This window comes from Pristiophorus japonicus, chromosome 18 (genome assembly GCF_044704955.1).
Source record: "Pristiophorus japonicus isolate sPriJap1 chromosome 18, sPriJap1.hap1, whole genome shotgun sequence".
Lineage (NCBI taxonomy): Eukaryota > Metazoa > Chordata > Chondrichthyes > Pristiophoridae > Pristiophorus > Pristiophorus japonicus.
In genome coordinates this window covers 109,174,734-109,189,274 of record NC_091994.1, presented here as the reverse complement: position 1 = coordinate 109,189,274, position 14,541 = coordinate 109,174,734, and the positions used below count along the sequence as shown (strand labels likewise).

The 14,541-nt window shown below is 48.4% G+C and overlaps 1 protein-coding gene across 5 annotated transcripts in view; it reads right to left on the bottom strand.

Moving 5' to 3' along the window:
• Nucleotides 1-14,541, bottom strand: part of pik3cd (phosphatidylinositol-4,5-bisphosphate 3-kinase, catalytic subunit delta) — a 245,206-nt gene that overhangs the window by 122,145 nt on the left and 108,520 nt on the right. For 4 of the 5 annotated variants that reach the window (XM_070860516.1, XM_070860517.1, XM_070860518.1 and 1 more), the window contains one exon: nucleotides 12,383-12,522. The exons of the other annotated variant lie outside the window; for it this stretch is intronic. The gene's annotated coding sequence lies outside the window, so the exon portion shown is untranslated. The remainder of the gene's footprint in view (nucleotides 1-12,382; nucleotides 12,523-14,541) is intronic. 5 annotated transcript variants of the gene reach the window in all.

Sequence of the window (14,541 nt, the reverse complement as noted above, 5' to 3'; positions counted from 1 at the left end):
TACATTCAATGAGCTAGCCTCAACTGCTTCCTTATAATCCGTTAGTTTAAAGACTGTAGCGTGAATCAGGGGTAGAAATTGGACCTTGCTAAGCACGTTTTACCAGGCATAAAACGCACTCGATGAGGTCCAATTTCAGCGACCAACATCCTACAGCCTAAGGACGGCTGAAAGATGGGAAGTGGGGGGGTCAGCATCTGTACATGGGCCTTTACACCAGTTAATCACTAAAACAGATTATCTGGCCAAATGTCACCTTGATGTTTATGGGGGCTTGCTGTGCGCAAATTGGGTATAATGTATTCGCTTCATAGGTTCTTTGCTTAAGAATTCATAGCAACACGTTGCTATTAAGAACTAGTTGGTTTATTAGCAAAAGGTTTAACAATCACACTACACATTACCAGTTCATCCACCAGGCTCACAACTACCTGCCTTGTCGTGATCCCCTAAACCCAACTGGCTGGGGTTTTATTGAGTCCTGTGAACATCACGTGACTGGCTAAGCCACTCCCAACTCAACAGCTTTACAAACCTGTGAGCATACTCACAGTGAGCATACATTACAGTAGCTTTTCCCAATCTCCTCCCTAGCCCCACTGTACCTCAACTCCACTTTCCTGTACTGTCCCATATCCCTCGATTCCCTTAATATCCAGGGAGCGGAAGGAGGAACGTGGCAGCCTAGCCCAGCAGGCTGAGCGGCCCCCGGCCTGCGAGCACCATCGGAACAGGCCGGGGAGCGGAAAGAGCAGCGTGGCAGCACACCTCTCCAGGGAGCAGCACGTGGTGGGGCAGGAGAGCAACGGCAGTGAAGAGTGACGTCACCAAGATCCAGGTCGGTGATTGGAGCGTGGGCAGGTACAGCAGGAGCGGCGAGGTCGGGGCGAAGGAGCGGCGAGAGACTGTAGAGGGACGTGATCGGGGCCCAGGAGAGGCACGAGTTCGGGGCCCAGAAGAGATGAGGGCCCAGGGGCAGCACGGACCAGCCCACACTGCGATATATGTGTGCGCACTAGGTCCGTGCAGCAGAGCTGGTCTCCAGTTGCCTTGGTTAATCCTTGCTACTGGACCAAGACCTAGCTCTGTCAAGCCCGTGTGGTGGCTGGTGTGCAACGGTCACCACACATTAAAAAAATCCACACACAGGCATCTTCCACCCTTCAGGATGTAGTTCGGGACCTGGAATATTAGGTCCTTCATTGAAACACCTGTGAACTTTTTGACGTGGAAGCAAGTCATCCTCGATTCGAGGGACTGCCTATGATGATGATAATATCCTAAAACCTATCAATTTCTATCTTGAACACACTCAAAGACTGAGCCGCCACAGCCCTCTGGGGCAGAGAATTCCAGAGATTCACCACCCTTTTGAGTGAAGAAATTTCTCCTCATCTCAGTCGTGAATGGCCGACCCCTTATCCTGAGACTGTGACCCCTGGTTCTAGACTCCCCAGCCAGAGGAACATAACATAAGAAATAGGAGCAGGAGTCGGCCATTTGGTCCTTCGAGCCTGCTCTGCCATTAAATAAGATCATGGCTGATCTGAACTTGGCCTCAACTCCACTTCCCTGCTCTCTCCCCATAACCCTTGACTCCCTTATCTTTCAAAAATCTGTCTATCTCTACCTTAAATATATTCAATGACCCAGCCTCCACAGCTCTCTGGGGCAGAGAATTCCACAGATTCACCACCGTCAGAGAAGAAATCCCTCCTCATCCCAGTTTTAAATGGGTGACCCTTACTCTGAAACTATGCCCCCTAGTTCTAGATTCCCCCACGAGGGGAAACATCCTCTCCACATCTACCATCAAGCCCCCTTAGAATCTTATACACTTCAATAAGATCATCTCTTATTCTTCTAAACTCCAATGAGCACAGGTCCAACCTGCTCAACCTTCCTTCACATGAGAACCCCTTCATCTCAGGAAACACTTTCCCTGCATCTACCCTGTCAAGCCCCGTAAGAATTTTGTATGTTTCAATGAGATCACTCTCATACTTTGCCAATTGGAATTTCTGCCCTTTCTGAAGCATTCATCATGAATTGGTCACCTTAAAATCTCAAGGGGGCGATTTTCAGGTGACCAAATCCATCAGGTGGGAGGTGCAAGTCTACTGGATGGAATCAGTCAGTCCGAGCCCTGATCCATTTTCACCGTCTCATCCTCCATTCTCGATAGAGAACGGCAGATTTCTAATATGACTCTTCGTCGGTTCGTTATTTATTAATACACATATAAAAATAAACTCTGGATTTTCCCCGATGGCAAGGGAAAGCAAGCACCTTCTTTAAATAAATACAAGGCGTGAGACAGTTCTGGTTTCTGGGTTGGCAGCGACTAGTGGCGATTTGGCATTCAGGAATTAAAATGAAGCATTTTCATAGGTAGCTGTTTTTCATATTTGCCTCATGGGTCCTTTGCTTAAGAATTCATAGCAACACATTGCTACTAAGAACCAGTTGGTTTATTAGCAAAAGGTTTAACAATCACACTACACGTTACCGGTTCAACTATTTTAGGTGGGGGGGTCACATTCCAAAACACATTTTTTCTAGTGCCCCTTTCTTTTTTGGGGGGGAGTGGTGGGTTTAAGGCACTAAGAACAGAAATTATACAAGTGCCCCCTGGCTAAAAGGCGGGGAGGGAGGGGCACTAAAACCAGCAAATTAAACAAATTAAACTTTAAACTTAAATGATCAAATTAAAATTTGGTTGCCGGGGGGATGATGATGCACTCCAGTCCCTCTGGCGCCACATTACCAGTTCATCCACCAGGCTCACAACCACCTGCCCCATCGTGGATCCCCCGAACCCAACTGGCTGGGGTTTTATTGAGTCTTGTGAACATCACGTGACTGGCTAAGCCACTCCCAACTCAACAGCTCTACCAACCTGTGAGCAGCCTCACAGTGAGCATACATTACAGTAGCTTTTCCCAATCCCCTCTCTAGCCACCCTGCCCCTCTTTCTCCTTCCCTCCTCCCCCTAACCCCCCACTCCCACTCCCACCTCGCCCCCACAGCTCGTGTGTATAAATGAGAAATCTGGTGCATGACAGAAGGGAAGAGAGAAATCTGACAGACGTAACGTTGTAGCATCACTTGGCAAAGCAACATGTTTCTTTTGGAGCCATTGTCACCGAACCGATCTATTCATTTAAATGCTGACTGACAGATTTGAGCTTTTGAACATCTATGTAGAATGCTAGAAACATACAGCATAGAAGGAGGCCATTCAGGCCACTTTGTCTGTGTCGGCTCTTTGAAAGACCTGTCCAATTAGTGCCATTCCTCTATTCTTTTCCCACAACTGTCAGCTGTGACTCAGTGGGCAACACTCTCGCCTCTGAGTCAGAAGGTTGTGGGTTCAAGTCCCACTCCAGAGACTTGAGCACAAAAATCTAGGCTGACACTCCCAGTGCAGTGCTGAGGGAGCGCTGCACTGCCGGAGGTGTACTCTTTTGGAGGAGACAGTAAACCGAGGCCCCGTCTGTCCTCTCAAGTGGACGTAAAAGATCCCATGGCACTATTTCGAAGAAGAGCAGGGGAGTTATCCCCGGTGTCCTGGCCAATATTTATCTCTCAATCAACATAACGAAAACAGATTATCTGGTCATTATCACATTGCTGTTTGTGGGAGCTTGCTGTGCACAAATTGGCACATTACAACAGTGAGACAGACTGTCTCTCCACCTGTGACAGGGACTGTGGCTCTCGTATTGGACTGTTCAGTCACCTAAGAACTCACTTTTAGAGTGGAAGCAAGTCTTCCTCGATTCCGAGGGAGTGCCTATGATGATTACAACAGCAACTGCACTCCAAAAGTACTTTGTTGGTTGTAACGCGCTTTGAGAGGTCCAGTGGTTGTGAAAGGCGCTATATAAATGCAAGTCTTTCTTTCACAGCCTTGCAAATGTTTCCTAACTCAACAGCTCTACAACTATTTCAGTTGAACCAATAAATCAAATGCCCCCTTATTAAAAACCAACAAATGAACAAGTTAACAGATCAAATTTAACTTTGGTTGCCGGGGGTGATGATGCACTCCAGTCCCACCGGTGCCCACCTCTCGCGGAAGGCGACGAGCATACTCACAGGTGTGTACTATGGACAGTAGGAGTATGTGAGCGCACTAGGTCGGTGCAGCAGAGCTGGTATCCAGTTGTCTTGGATAACCCTTGCCACTGGACCAAGACCTAGCTCTGTCAAGCCCGTGTGGTGGCTGGTGTGCAACGGTCACCACACGTTAAAAAAATCCACGTACAGGCATCTTCCACCCGTCAGGATGTAGTTCGGGACCTAGAATGTCAGGTCCCTCATTGAAACACCTGTGAACTCATCCTTTTTTGGTGTGGAAGCAGGTTATCCTCAATAGGAGGGACTGACTAATACTATACTATACATTACACACACGTTTCCTACATTACAACAGTGACCACACTTCAAAAAGTACTTCATTGGCTGTAAAGCGCTTTGCGGCGGCCAGAGGTCGTGAAAGGCGCTATATAAACGCAAGGCTTTCTTTCTTTGCTTTCACGACAAGCCTGGAGGTGACAAAGGTATTGAGCGGGAGTCCCGGGTAGTAGGAGGGGGAAGAGATGAATCTGATGTGTGCAATGCCGCAGAAGTGCAGAAATAGGTTGTGGGAGCAGGGCCGAGTTGGGAGAGGAAGCTGGGCTCGGGGATGGAGAAGGAGGCCAAGGATCTGAACTTCCCAACTCAGTTGGCGAGGGTAAGCCGGAGAGGCTTGATGGGATTCAGGCCACGAGCGTGATGCTGCTCACAGGAGCCAAAGAGGGATGGCTTCAGCTGTGTTGAGATTCAGCTGCAGGCGGTGTTGACTCCTCCCGGTCTCGATATCAAAACAGCCAACTTGAGAATGCTGCAAAAATCCTTTGGGCCACAGGAGGAGGCAGTGAGGGAGAACTGGCGGCTTGTGGGCCGACACGTGCAATCTAACTCTGTGCTTCTGGATAATAATGCCAAGAGGCAAGTGTGTAGTTCATGAAGAAGATGGGACCGAGAACGTGCACAGCAATTGACCACGCACGCAGAGGGGAAGTGGCTGTGTCAACAGTTAAGAGGCGGGGGGGGGGGGGCTTCTTTACGCAGAGGGCTGTGGGGATCTGGAACTCGCTGCCTGGAAGAGTGGTGGATGCAGAAACCCTCACCACTTTTAAGAGATGGTTGGATGGGCACTTAAAGTGCAATAACCTGCAGGGTTATGGACCTAGAGCTGGTAATTGGGATTAGACTGGGTGACCTTTTGTTGGACGGAGCAGATATAATGATAAGTACTGCAGGGAATAGAATACGGCCAGGGTGATCTCCTGGACTGGTTTCGATCGCCTGGATGGGTTGGAGAGGAATTTTCCCAGATTTTTTTTCTCCCGAAATTGGCCTGGGTTTTTATCTGGTTTTTGCCTCTCCCAGATCATCACATGGCTCCGGTTGGGATGGAGTGTAGAATGTTTCAGTATAAGGGATGTCGCAGTTGTGTGAGGCGGACTGGTTGGGCTGGGTGCTCTTTACCTTTCCGTCATTGTTCATCGGTTTATATGTAACCTTCAGGGCTGCTGACCGAGGGCCGTGCGGCTCTTTGTCGGCCGGCGCGGACACGATGGGCTGAGATGGCCTCCTTCTGCGCTGTAAATTTCTATGTTTCTAAGAGGAAAACTAGAATGAAGTGGTGTATAGAGGAGAGATACTGGAGGACAATGGAGGGGCTGCCTGTGACAAAGGCATTAGACAGGATGGAGGAGAGAAAGAGAGCCAAACTAACAGTCACACGGATTATTAGTTACAGAAGAACATAAGAAATAGGAGCAGGAGTCGGCCATTTGGCCCCTTGAGCCTGCTCCGCCATTCAATAAGATCATGGCTGATCTGATCATGGACTCAGCTCCACTTCCCTGCCCGCTCCTCATAACCCTTTACTCCATTATCCCTCAAAAATCTGTCTATCTCCGCCTTAAATATATTCAATGACCCAGCCTCCACAGCTCTCTGGGGCAGAGAATTCCAAAGATTCACTACCCTCTGAAAGAAGAAATTCCTCCTCATTTCCATTTTAAATGGGCGACCCCTTATTCTGAAACCATGTCCCCTGGTTCTAGATTCCCCCACGAGGGGAAACATCCTCTCTGCATCTACCCTGTCCAGCCCCCTCAGAATCTTATACATTTGCGACCTTGACCAGTGAAATCTCAGTGTTGTTGATGGGATAGAGAGCCAGATTAAATGGAGTGAAGGTCCATGTATAGATGGTGATTCCCCACAATCTAACCAAAGCAAATGCCACTTGCTTACATTGTTACCGATGTAAAATGCAGAATGCAGCACTGTTACACCATCAACATCCTGGGGTCACCATTGGCCATAAACTTCACTGAACCAGCCACATAAATACTGTGGCAACAAGAGCAGGTCAGAGGCTGGGTATTCTGCGGCAAGTGTCTCACCTCCTGACTCCCCAAAGCCTTTCCACCATCTACAAGGCTCCGACAATACTCAAGGAGCTCGACACCATCCAGGACAAAGCAGTCCGCTTGATCAGCACCCCTTCCACCACCTTCAACACTCACTCCCTCCACCACCGGCGCACCGTGGCTGCAGTGTGTACCATCTACAAGATGCAGTGCAGCAACTCGCCAAGGCTTCTTCGGCAACACCTCCCAAGCCCGCGACCTCTACCCCCTAGAAGGATAAGGGCAGCAGGCGCATGGGAACACCACCACCTCCATGTTCCCCTCCCAGTCACACACCATCCCGACTTGGAAATATATCGGCCGTTCCTTCATCGTCGCTGGGTCACAATCCTGGAACTCCCTCCCTAACAGCACTGTGGGAGCACCTTCACCACACGGACTGCAGCGGCTCAAGAAGGCAGCTCACCACCACCTTCTCCAGGGCAATTAGGGATGGGCAATAAATGCCGGCCCGGCCAGCGACGCCCACATCCCAGGTATGAATAAAAAAAATATATAGTAACATGTTGGGTCGTCTTGATCTCCAGTTGCCAGCGCCAACAAGATAAACACAAATTTGTGGTTTTAGCTGCTTCGAAGCAGATTTTAATACCAGACACACAGGTTCAAGTGACCCAAGTTCAACTGGTTGCATGCAAATCGGAGTACACACAAGCTCGGGGTCTTAAGCGTTTGCATACCAGTCTTATCCGTGGTTCTAGTTGGTCTACCATTGATACAGTACAGAAGGAGGCCATTTGGCCCATCATGCCAGCCAGTGCTTGCTCTTTGAAATTCGATCCAAATAGTCCCATTAAGTTGCGCAGCTGCACTCAACGGGTCTGGGAGGTCCCGCACAGGCCACTCGCCGGCTGTTCAATGGAAAAAAAATGCACATGCGCGATAGTTGGAGTGGGCCGTGCACCCAAAAAAATATTAGCGGGAACATTGGCAATGGCCACCACACGTTAAAAAATTCCACGCACAGCCATCTTCCACCCTTCAAGATGTAGTTCGGGATCTGGAATATTGAAACACCTGTGAACTCATCCCTTTTCGGCGTGGAAGCAAGTCATCCTCGTTTCGAGGGACTGCCTATGATGATGACACTCGCCTCTGAGTCAGAAGGTTGTGGGTTCAAGTCCCACTCCAGGAACCCGAGCGCATAAATCTAGGCTGACACTCCAGTGCAGTGCTGAGGGAGTGCTGCACTGTCGGAGGTGCTGTCTTTTGGATGAGACGTCAAACCGAGGCCCTGTTTGCCCTCTCAGATGGACGTAAAAGATCCCACGGCACTAAAGCAGGGGAGTTATCCCCGGTGTCCTGGGGCCAATATTTATCCCTCAATCAACATAATAAAAACAGATTATCTGGTCATTATCACATTGCTGTTTGTGGGAGCTTGCTGTGCGCAAGTTGGCCGCCGCATTTCCCACATTACAACAGTGACTACACTCCAAAAAGTACTTCATTGGTTGTAAAGCACTTTCAGACGTTCGGTGGTCGTGAAAGGCGCTATATGAATGCAAGTCTTTCTTTCTTTCTTTACAGCACTGCAAAATTCTCCCCTGGAAGTATGTATCCAATTCCATGATTGGGGAACTAACTGGGTCATACAGATGGGCAGTCACGTTGGAGCCGTGTTGTCTAATGGAGCCCGGGTCGCTTTGAGCAAAATACACTGCATTTCTTTCACACTGAGCCTCCGCGGGTGAAAATGTTCAAAGCAACTGTTCTTTAATGTGTGAGCATTTTCCAACCAATTTTGCATTGATGTGGTATTGATGATGTTTTGAGCCAAAAAGGTCATATTGGCAACATTTCTGCTCTCACCAACATAATGTGAAGGCAGTGTGGCTGGGTCCTGGAGCCTTAATGATGTGAGCCCCGTTTGATGGGAGGTTAACATGTGATGATCTGTTACACTGTTTGTTTATCACTCACTGAGGACAGAGCAGAACTGGACTCCATGGCCCTCGGCCCCTCCCTATCTCTGTAATCTCCTCCAGCCCCACAACCCGCCCCCCCCCCTCCCCCACTCCGAGATCTCTGCGTTCCTCTAATTCTGCCCTCCTGAGCATTCCTGATTATAATCGCTCCACCATCGGTGGCCGTGCCTTCTGTTGCCTGGAACTCCCTCCCTAAACCTCTCCGCTTCTCTTTCCTCCTTAAAACCTACCTCTTTGACCAAGCTTTTGGTCACCTGCCCTAATTACTCCTTGTGCGGCTCGGTGTCAAATTTTTATCTCGCAAAACTCCTGTGAAGCGCCTTGAGACGTTAAAGGGCCAAATGGCCGACTCCTGCACCTATTTTCTATCACCCACTGAGGGTGGTGCAACATCCCCACCGGCACCTGGGAGTCCCTGGCCCAAGACTGCCCAAAGTGGTGGAGAAGCATCCAGGAAGGCAGAGGGGTGACCGACATTATGCCGAACCACCATCAAACAAACTGAACACGTCATGGTCGCTGGTTGGCCTGTTTCTGCATCTAACCTGACTCTTTCTTCTCTTCCCACAATACTTTGGTTATTTCTGTTGTGTATCTGAAAAGCATGCACTCCCAAGTTCCGCCACCAGGGAGCGCATCCCCTGAAGTCCCAAGGGATCCCAGCATCCCTTGGGAGCACTGTATATAAGCCGGCCCCCAAGACCTGTTCCTCACTCTGGAGTGTCTTATTAAAGACTGAGGTCACTGTTACTTTAACCTCCCTGTGTGCAGCCTCATCTGTGTTAGGAACACAATAATTTCATTGATCATTTGAGGAATATTATCTGAGGAATATTAGTGGCTCTGTTAAAATGTTGGAGCACGAATATTTCCCAAAAGAGCATTTTTCAGATTATGCACTTTTCTATGTTTAAAAAAAGAGAAAGACTTACATTTATATAGCGCCTTTCACGACCACCAGGCATCCCAAAGCGCTTTACAGCCAATGAAGTACTTTTTGAAGTGTAGTCACTGTTGTAATGCAAGAAAGGTGGCAGCCAATTTGCGCACAGCAAGCTCCCACAAACTGCAATGTGATAATGATCAGATAATCTGTTTTTCGTGATGTTGGTTGAGGGATAAATATTGGCCCCATGACATTAGAGATAACTCCCCTGCTCTTTTTCGAAATAGTGCCATAGGATCTTTTACATCCACCTGAGGGAGCAGAAGGGGGCCTCGGTTCAACGTCTCATCTGAAAGACGACACCTCCGACAGTGCAGCGCCCTCTCAGTGCTGCTCTGGGAATATCAGCCTAGATTTTAAGAACAGGAGCAGGAGTCCGCCATTCGGCCCCTCGACCCTGCTCCGCCACTCAATAAGATCATGGCTGATCATCGACCTCAACTCCACTTTATTGCACTAATGTTGTTGTGCTCGAGTCTCTGGAGTGGGACTTGAACACAGCAACCATCTGACTGAGGGGCGAGGGTGTCGCCCGCTGAGCCACGGCTGACAAGCCGCTATATGAATGCAAGTTGTTGTTGCTTACGTCTTTATATTCTTACTCTGAATCAAAATGATTTATTGCTAGAAAATTAGATGTTGGTACGTACGCTACATTTCAGAATAAATAATCTGTTGGCAACAGAGTGCAGATAAAGGTCAGTGGGCAACACTTTGTTTCGTGTTGCCTTGCACACAGTGGAGACTCCAGGAATCTTCTGAACATACATCAGGAGACTGCTTTAGATCCAGGAACACGGGTCTTTACCAAGTAAACCATCAGAGATGAGATACTGGAACCATTGAGTGCGCAGTGTAAGTTGATGAAGATGATACCAGGGACAAGAGGATATAGTCAGGAAGAGAGATTTGGAAAACTTTTTTTTTTCCCCACGAGCAGGAAGAGCAGGGGATATAATAGACATGATCCCAATTTTGGAAGGGTAAGTAGTGAAAGATTATTTCTGCACTGCATCAATAACAAGGGGACATAAATTTAAGATTGATACGAAAAGCATAAAGGGAGAGTTTAGAAGGAATTCTTTAAACTGAAGCGTTAATAGAGTATCAGAGAGAGGATATTTCCACTCCTAGGGGAAACTAAAACTAGGGGACATAGTCTCAGAATAAGGGGCCGCCGATTTAAAACCGAGATGAGGAGAAATTTCTTCTCTCAGAGGGTTGTAAATCTGTGGAATTCTCTGCCCCAGAGAGCTGTGGAGGCTGGGTCATTGAATATATTAAAGGCGGAGATAGACAGATTTTTGAACAATAAGGGAGTGAAGGGTTATGGGGAGCGGGCAGGGAAGTGAAGCTGAGTCCATGATCAGATCAGCCATGATCTTATTGAATGGCGGAGCAGGCTCGAGGGACCAGATGGCCTACTCCTGCTCCTATTTCTTGTGGTCTTATGTTCTTAATGTAAATTGCATTATTGCAAGTGGGTGCTGAAGCCAATGAATTTAAATTCAGTTCATGGTGTTTAAGAGGGAATTATATAAACAGTTAATTGAAATATTAAGAGTAAGAGCAAAAAATTGTGATTAGTGCAAATGGTTCCAAAGTAGAGCTCGAATGACAACAGGGACGAGGGCTGAATGGCCTTCTTCGATACTGAAAATTCTACAACTTTATAAACTCAATTCAGAGAATGTTACAGCACAGAAGGAGGCCATTCGGCCCATCATGCCCGTGCTGGCTCTTTGAAAGAGCGATCCAATTAGTCCCATAGTCCTGCAAAGGTTTCCTTTTCCAAGTATATTTATCCAGTTCCCTTTTGAAAGTTGCTATTGAATCCGCTACCATCGTACTTTCAGGCAGCGCGTTCCAGATCATAATCACTGCGTAAAAAAACATTCTCCTCATCTCCCCTCTGGTTATTTTGCCTGAAGCCCTCGTTCGCCCTAATCAGGGAACAGTAGCACAGTGGTTATGTCACTGGACCAGTAATCCAGAGGCCTGGACTAATGATCCGGGGACACGAGTTCAAATCCCACCACGGCAGCTGGGGAATTTAAATTCAGTTAATTAAATAAATCTGGACTAAAAAGCTAGTATCAGTGATAATGAGCATGAAACTATCGGATTGTCGTTTAAAAACCCAACTGGTTCAAGGAAATCTGCCGCCCTTACCCGGTCTGGCCTATATGTGACTCCAGACCCACAGCAATGTGGTTGACTCTTATCTGCCCTCTGAAATGGCCCAGCGAGACACTCAATCGTCTCACCAGCACCTTCTTGAGGGCAATTAGAGGAAAATAAACCAAAGTGTGGTACTGGGACGTTACAGGCCCAGTAAAGCCTTGCGCCAGATGGTATAGACACAAGAGTAAAGACGTCTTACTGCAGTTATATCAGGTCCTGGTGAGACCGTACCTGGAGTACTGTTTACAGATTCTGGTCTCCTTACCCAAGGAAGGATATACTGGTCATTGAGGGAGTGCAACAAAGGTTCACCAGACTGATTCTTGGGATGGGGGGATTGTCCTATGAGGAGTGATTGAGCAGACTAGGCCTATATTCTCTAGAGTTTAGAAGAATGAGAGGTGATCTCATTGAAACATACAGGGCTTGGCAGGGTAGATGCAGGGAGGATGTTTCCCCCTGGCTAGGGGGGTGGGTCTAGAACCAGGGGTCACAGTCTCAGAATAAGGGATCAGCCATTTAGGACTGAGATGAGGAGAAACTTCTTCACTCAGAGGGTGGTGAATCTTTGGAATTCCCTACCCCAGAGGTCTGTGGAGGCTCAGTCGTTGAGTCTATTCAAGACAGAGATCAATAGATTTTTGAGAATCAAGGGATATGGGGATAGTGCAGGAAAGTGGAGTTGAGGTCGAAGATCAGCCCTGATGTTGAATGGCGGAGCAGGCTCGAGGGGCCGAGCGGACAACTTCTATTTCTCATGTTCTTTTGTCTTCGATATTTTGACCAGAAATAAAAAATGATTAAAACAGGTAAGCAATGGACACACTTACCGTTGTTGCTGATAGTAGTTGTCGCGGGCAAAGGTGCTGTTGGGGGAAGTCCTGTGATTGGGTTCAGAGACAGACGGTGGCAATCCTGACCATCGGTTGGTGGGGACAAGCTTGATGTTCAGGTGGAAGAGTGGAGGCAGCTGTCGCGGAGGCAGATGGAGAGATTAAGCAAATTAGCGTTCAAGTTCTTATTCTCAAATACATTGAAAGAATGACTGTAAAACTTAAACAAGAAACTTGGAGGTTTCCCATTTTTGGTGGGAGGGGTTGATGGGTTGGAGGGGGGGGGGGGTGCGTGGCAATTATTTTATAAAGGGAGCAGTCATGCAAAGGGGCGGGAGGCACAGGCTAGTTTTGTGTTGCGGAACCTGTCGTTGTAAGTAAAGCTAGCAAAGAAAGTGAACTGTGATAACCTCATATAAATGTGTCAGCTGTGGCTCAGTGGGCAGCACCCTCGCCTCTGAGTCAGAAGGTTGTGGGTTCAAGTCCCACTCCAGAAACTTGAGCACATAAATCCAGGCTGACACTCCCAGTGCAGTGCTGAGTTAAACCGAGGCCCCGTCTGCCCTCTCAGGTGGACGTAAAAGATCCCATGGCACTATTTCGAAGAAGAGCGGGGGAGTTATCCCCGGTGTCCTGGGACCAATATTTATTCCTCAACCAACATCACAAAAGCAGATTATCAGGTCATTATCGCATTGCTGTTTGTGGGAGCTTGCTGTGCACAATTTGGCTCCCACATTTACAACAGTGACTACACTCCAAAAGTACTTCATTGGCTGTAAAGCGCTTTGAGATGTCCGGTGGTCGTGAAAGGCGCTATAGAAATGCAAGACTTTCTTAAGTGTGGTTCAGACAAGAGACCAATTTCCAAAGCTGATCAGCAGAACAGGCTTCGGCCTAGTGACTGATTTAGATATTATTAATGCTTGTGGCTCGGACGGAGCTGCATTATCCCGGCACCCGCCCCCCCGCTTTAAAAAACAAAATGGGGCGGATTTTCGGATCATTTGCCAGCCGGTTTTCACTGGGTTTTGACCCTCCGCGGCGAGAAACGGGGCGACGAGGCGCGATCCTCGGGTCGGTTTTTTGCGGCAGCGTTTAGCAACACCGCCGGGGAGAGCGGAGCCAGGTAGAGGCTCGCATTGCCACACCGCCGCGAGTTTCGTCAATCTCCCGACCCGTAGGCCGCCAAACGCACCCCTCGATGCTTGCCAGGGAAAACACAGCGGTCCCGTCCTGCCCACGGCGGGGAGTTAGATAAACTGCAAAAAAAAGTAAGTCCCAGTATTGATTATTTTATCCTTGTGCAGCGGTTTGTGTGGTAAGGGTGTTGCCAATGTTTTAATGAATTTTTGGGGGTATTTTTCCCCCTCCTAAGGCCTCTCTCGGAGCGCTCCCGGCCTCGCACTAACGTTGGCGAGGTTCCCGTTTTTGTGCTGCAAAAGTCGTACAACGCCTCCCCCTTTGCGCTGTGCCCCCCTCTCCCCCGGGCGCAGGGCCCAAATGGTAAAAGTTGCTCCACACAGTGCAAACATTAATCGGGTGGTAAATTTCCCGCCCCGCCTCTGACTTCACCCGAAAACAGCAAAGCCAAAAAGTATACACAATGTGAACAGGTCGCATTAAAAGCAACGGCTTCAAGTGTCACCCTCAACGGCTCAGCTATGTTATAAAGAGAAAGCGGACCATATTGATTCCTACTTCTCCTCCTTCTCCAATCCTGACAGAACCACCCTGGACCAGCAGAGAAACAGGTCATTCAGCCCATCGCGTCCGAGCCAGCGTTTCTCTCCCCGGGTAACGTAGTCCAATCCCATTCACCTGCACGCTCCAACACACTGGAATACTCCCTCCTTAGCAAACACCAACCTAACTCCAAAACAATAATGGCTCGGGGGCAGAGAAATGTTTTTCCCCCCCCCCCTAACCTCCCCTTTAATTCATGTGGTTATTTTTAATGTTTGAGTTCTCATACCAACAATCCAGTGTTATTTACCCTGTCGTAACCTTTCATAAACCTGCAATGCTCCATCCACTTAACCCTTCACCTCCGCAGTTTGAGCTTCTCAAGTCTCTCCCCCATAACTGCGTCAGCTCATGCCTGGCACAAGTCCGCTTCTCCACCAACACGGCCATTTCCCTTAGTAATTTGGGCG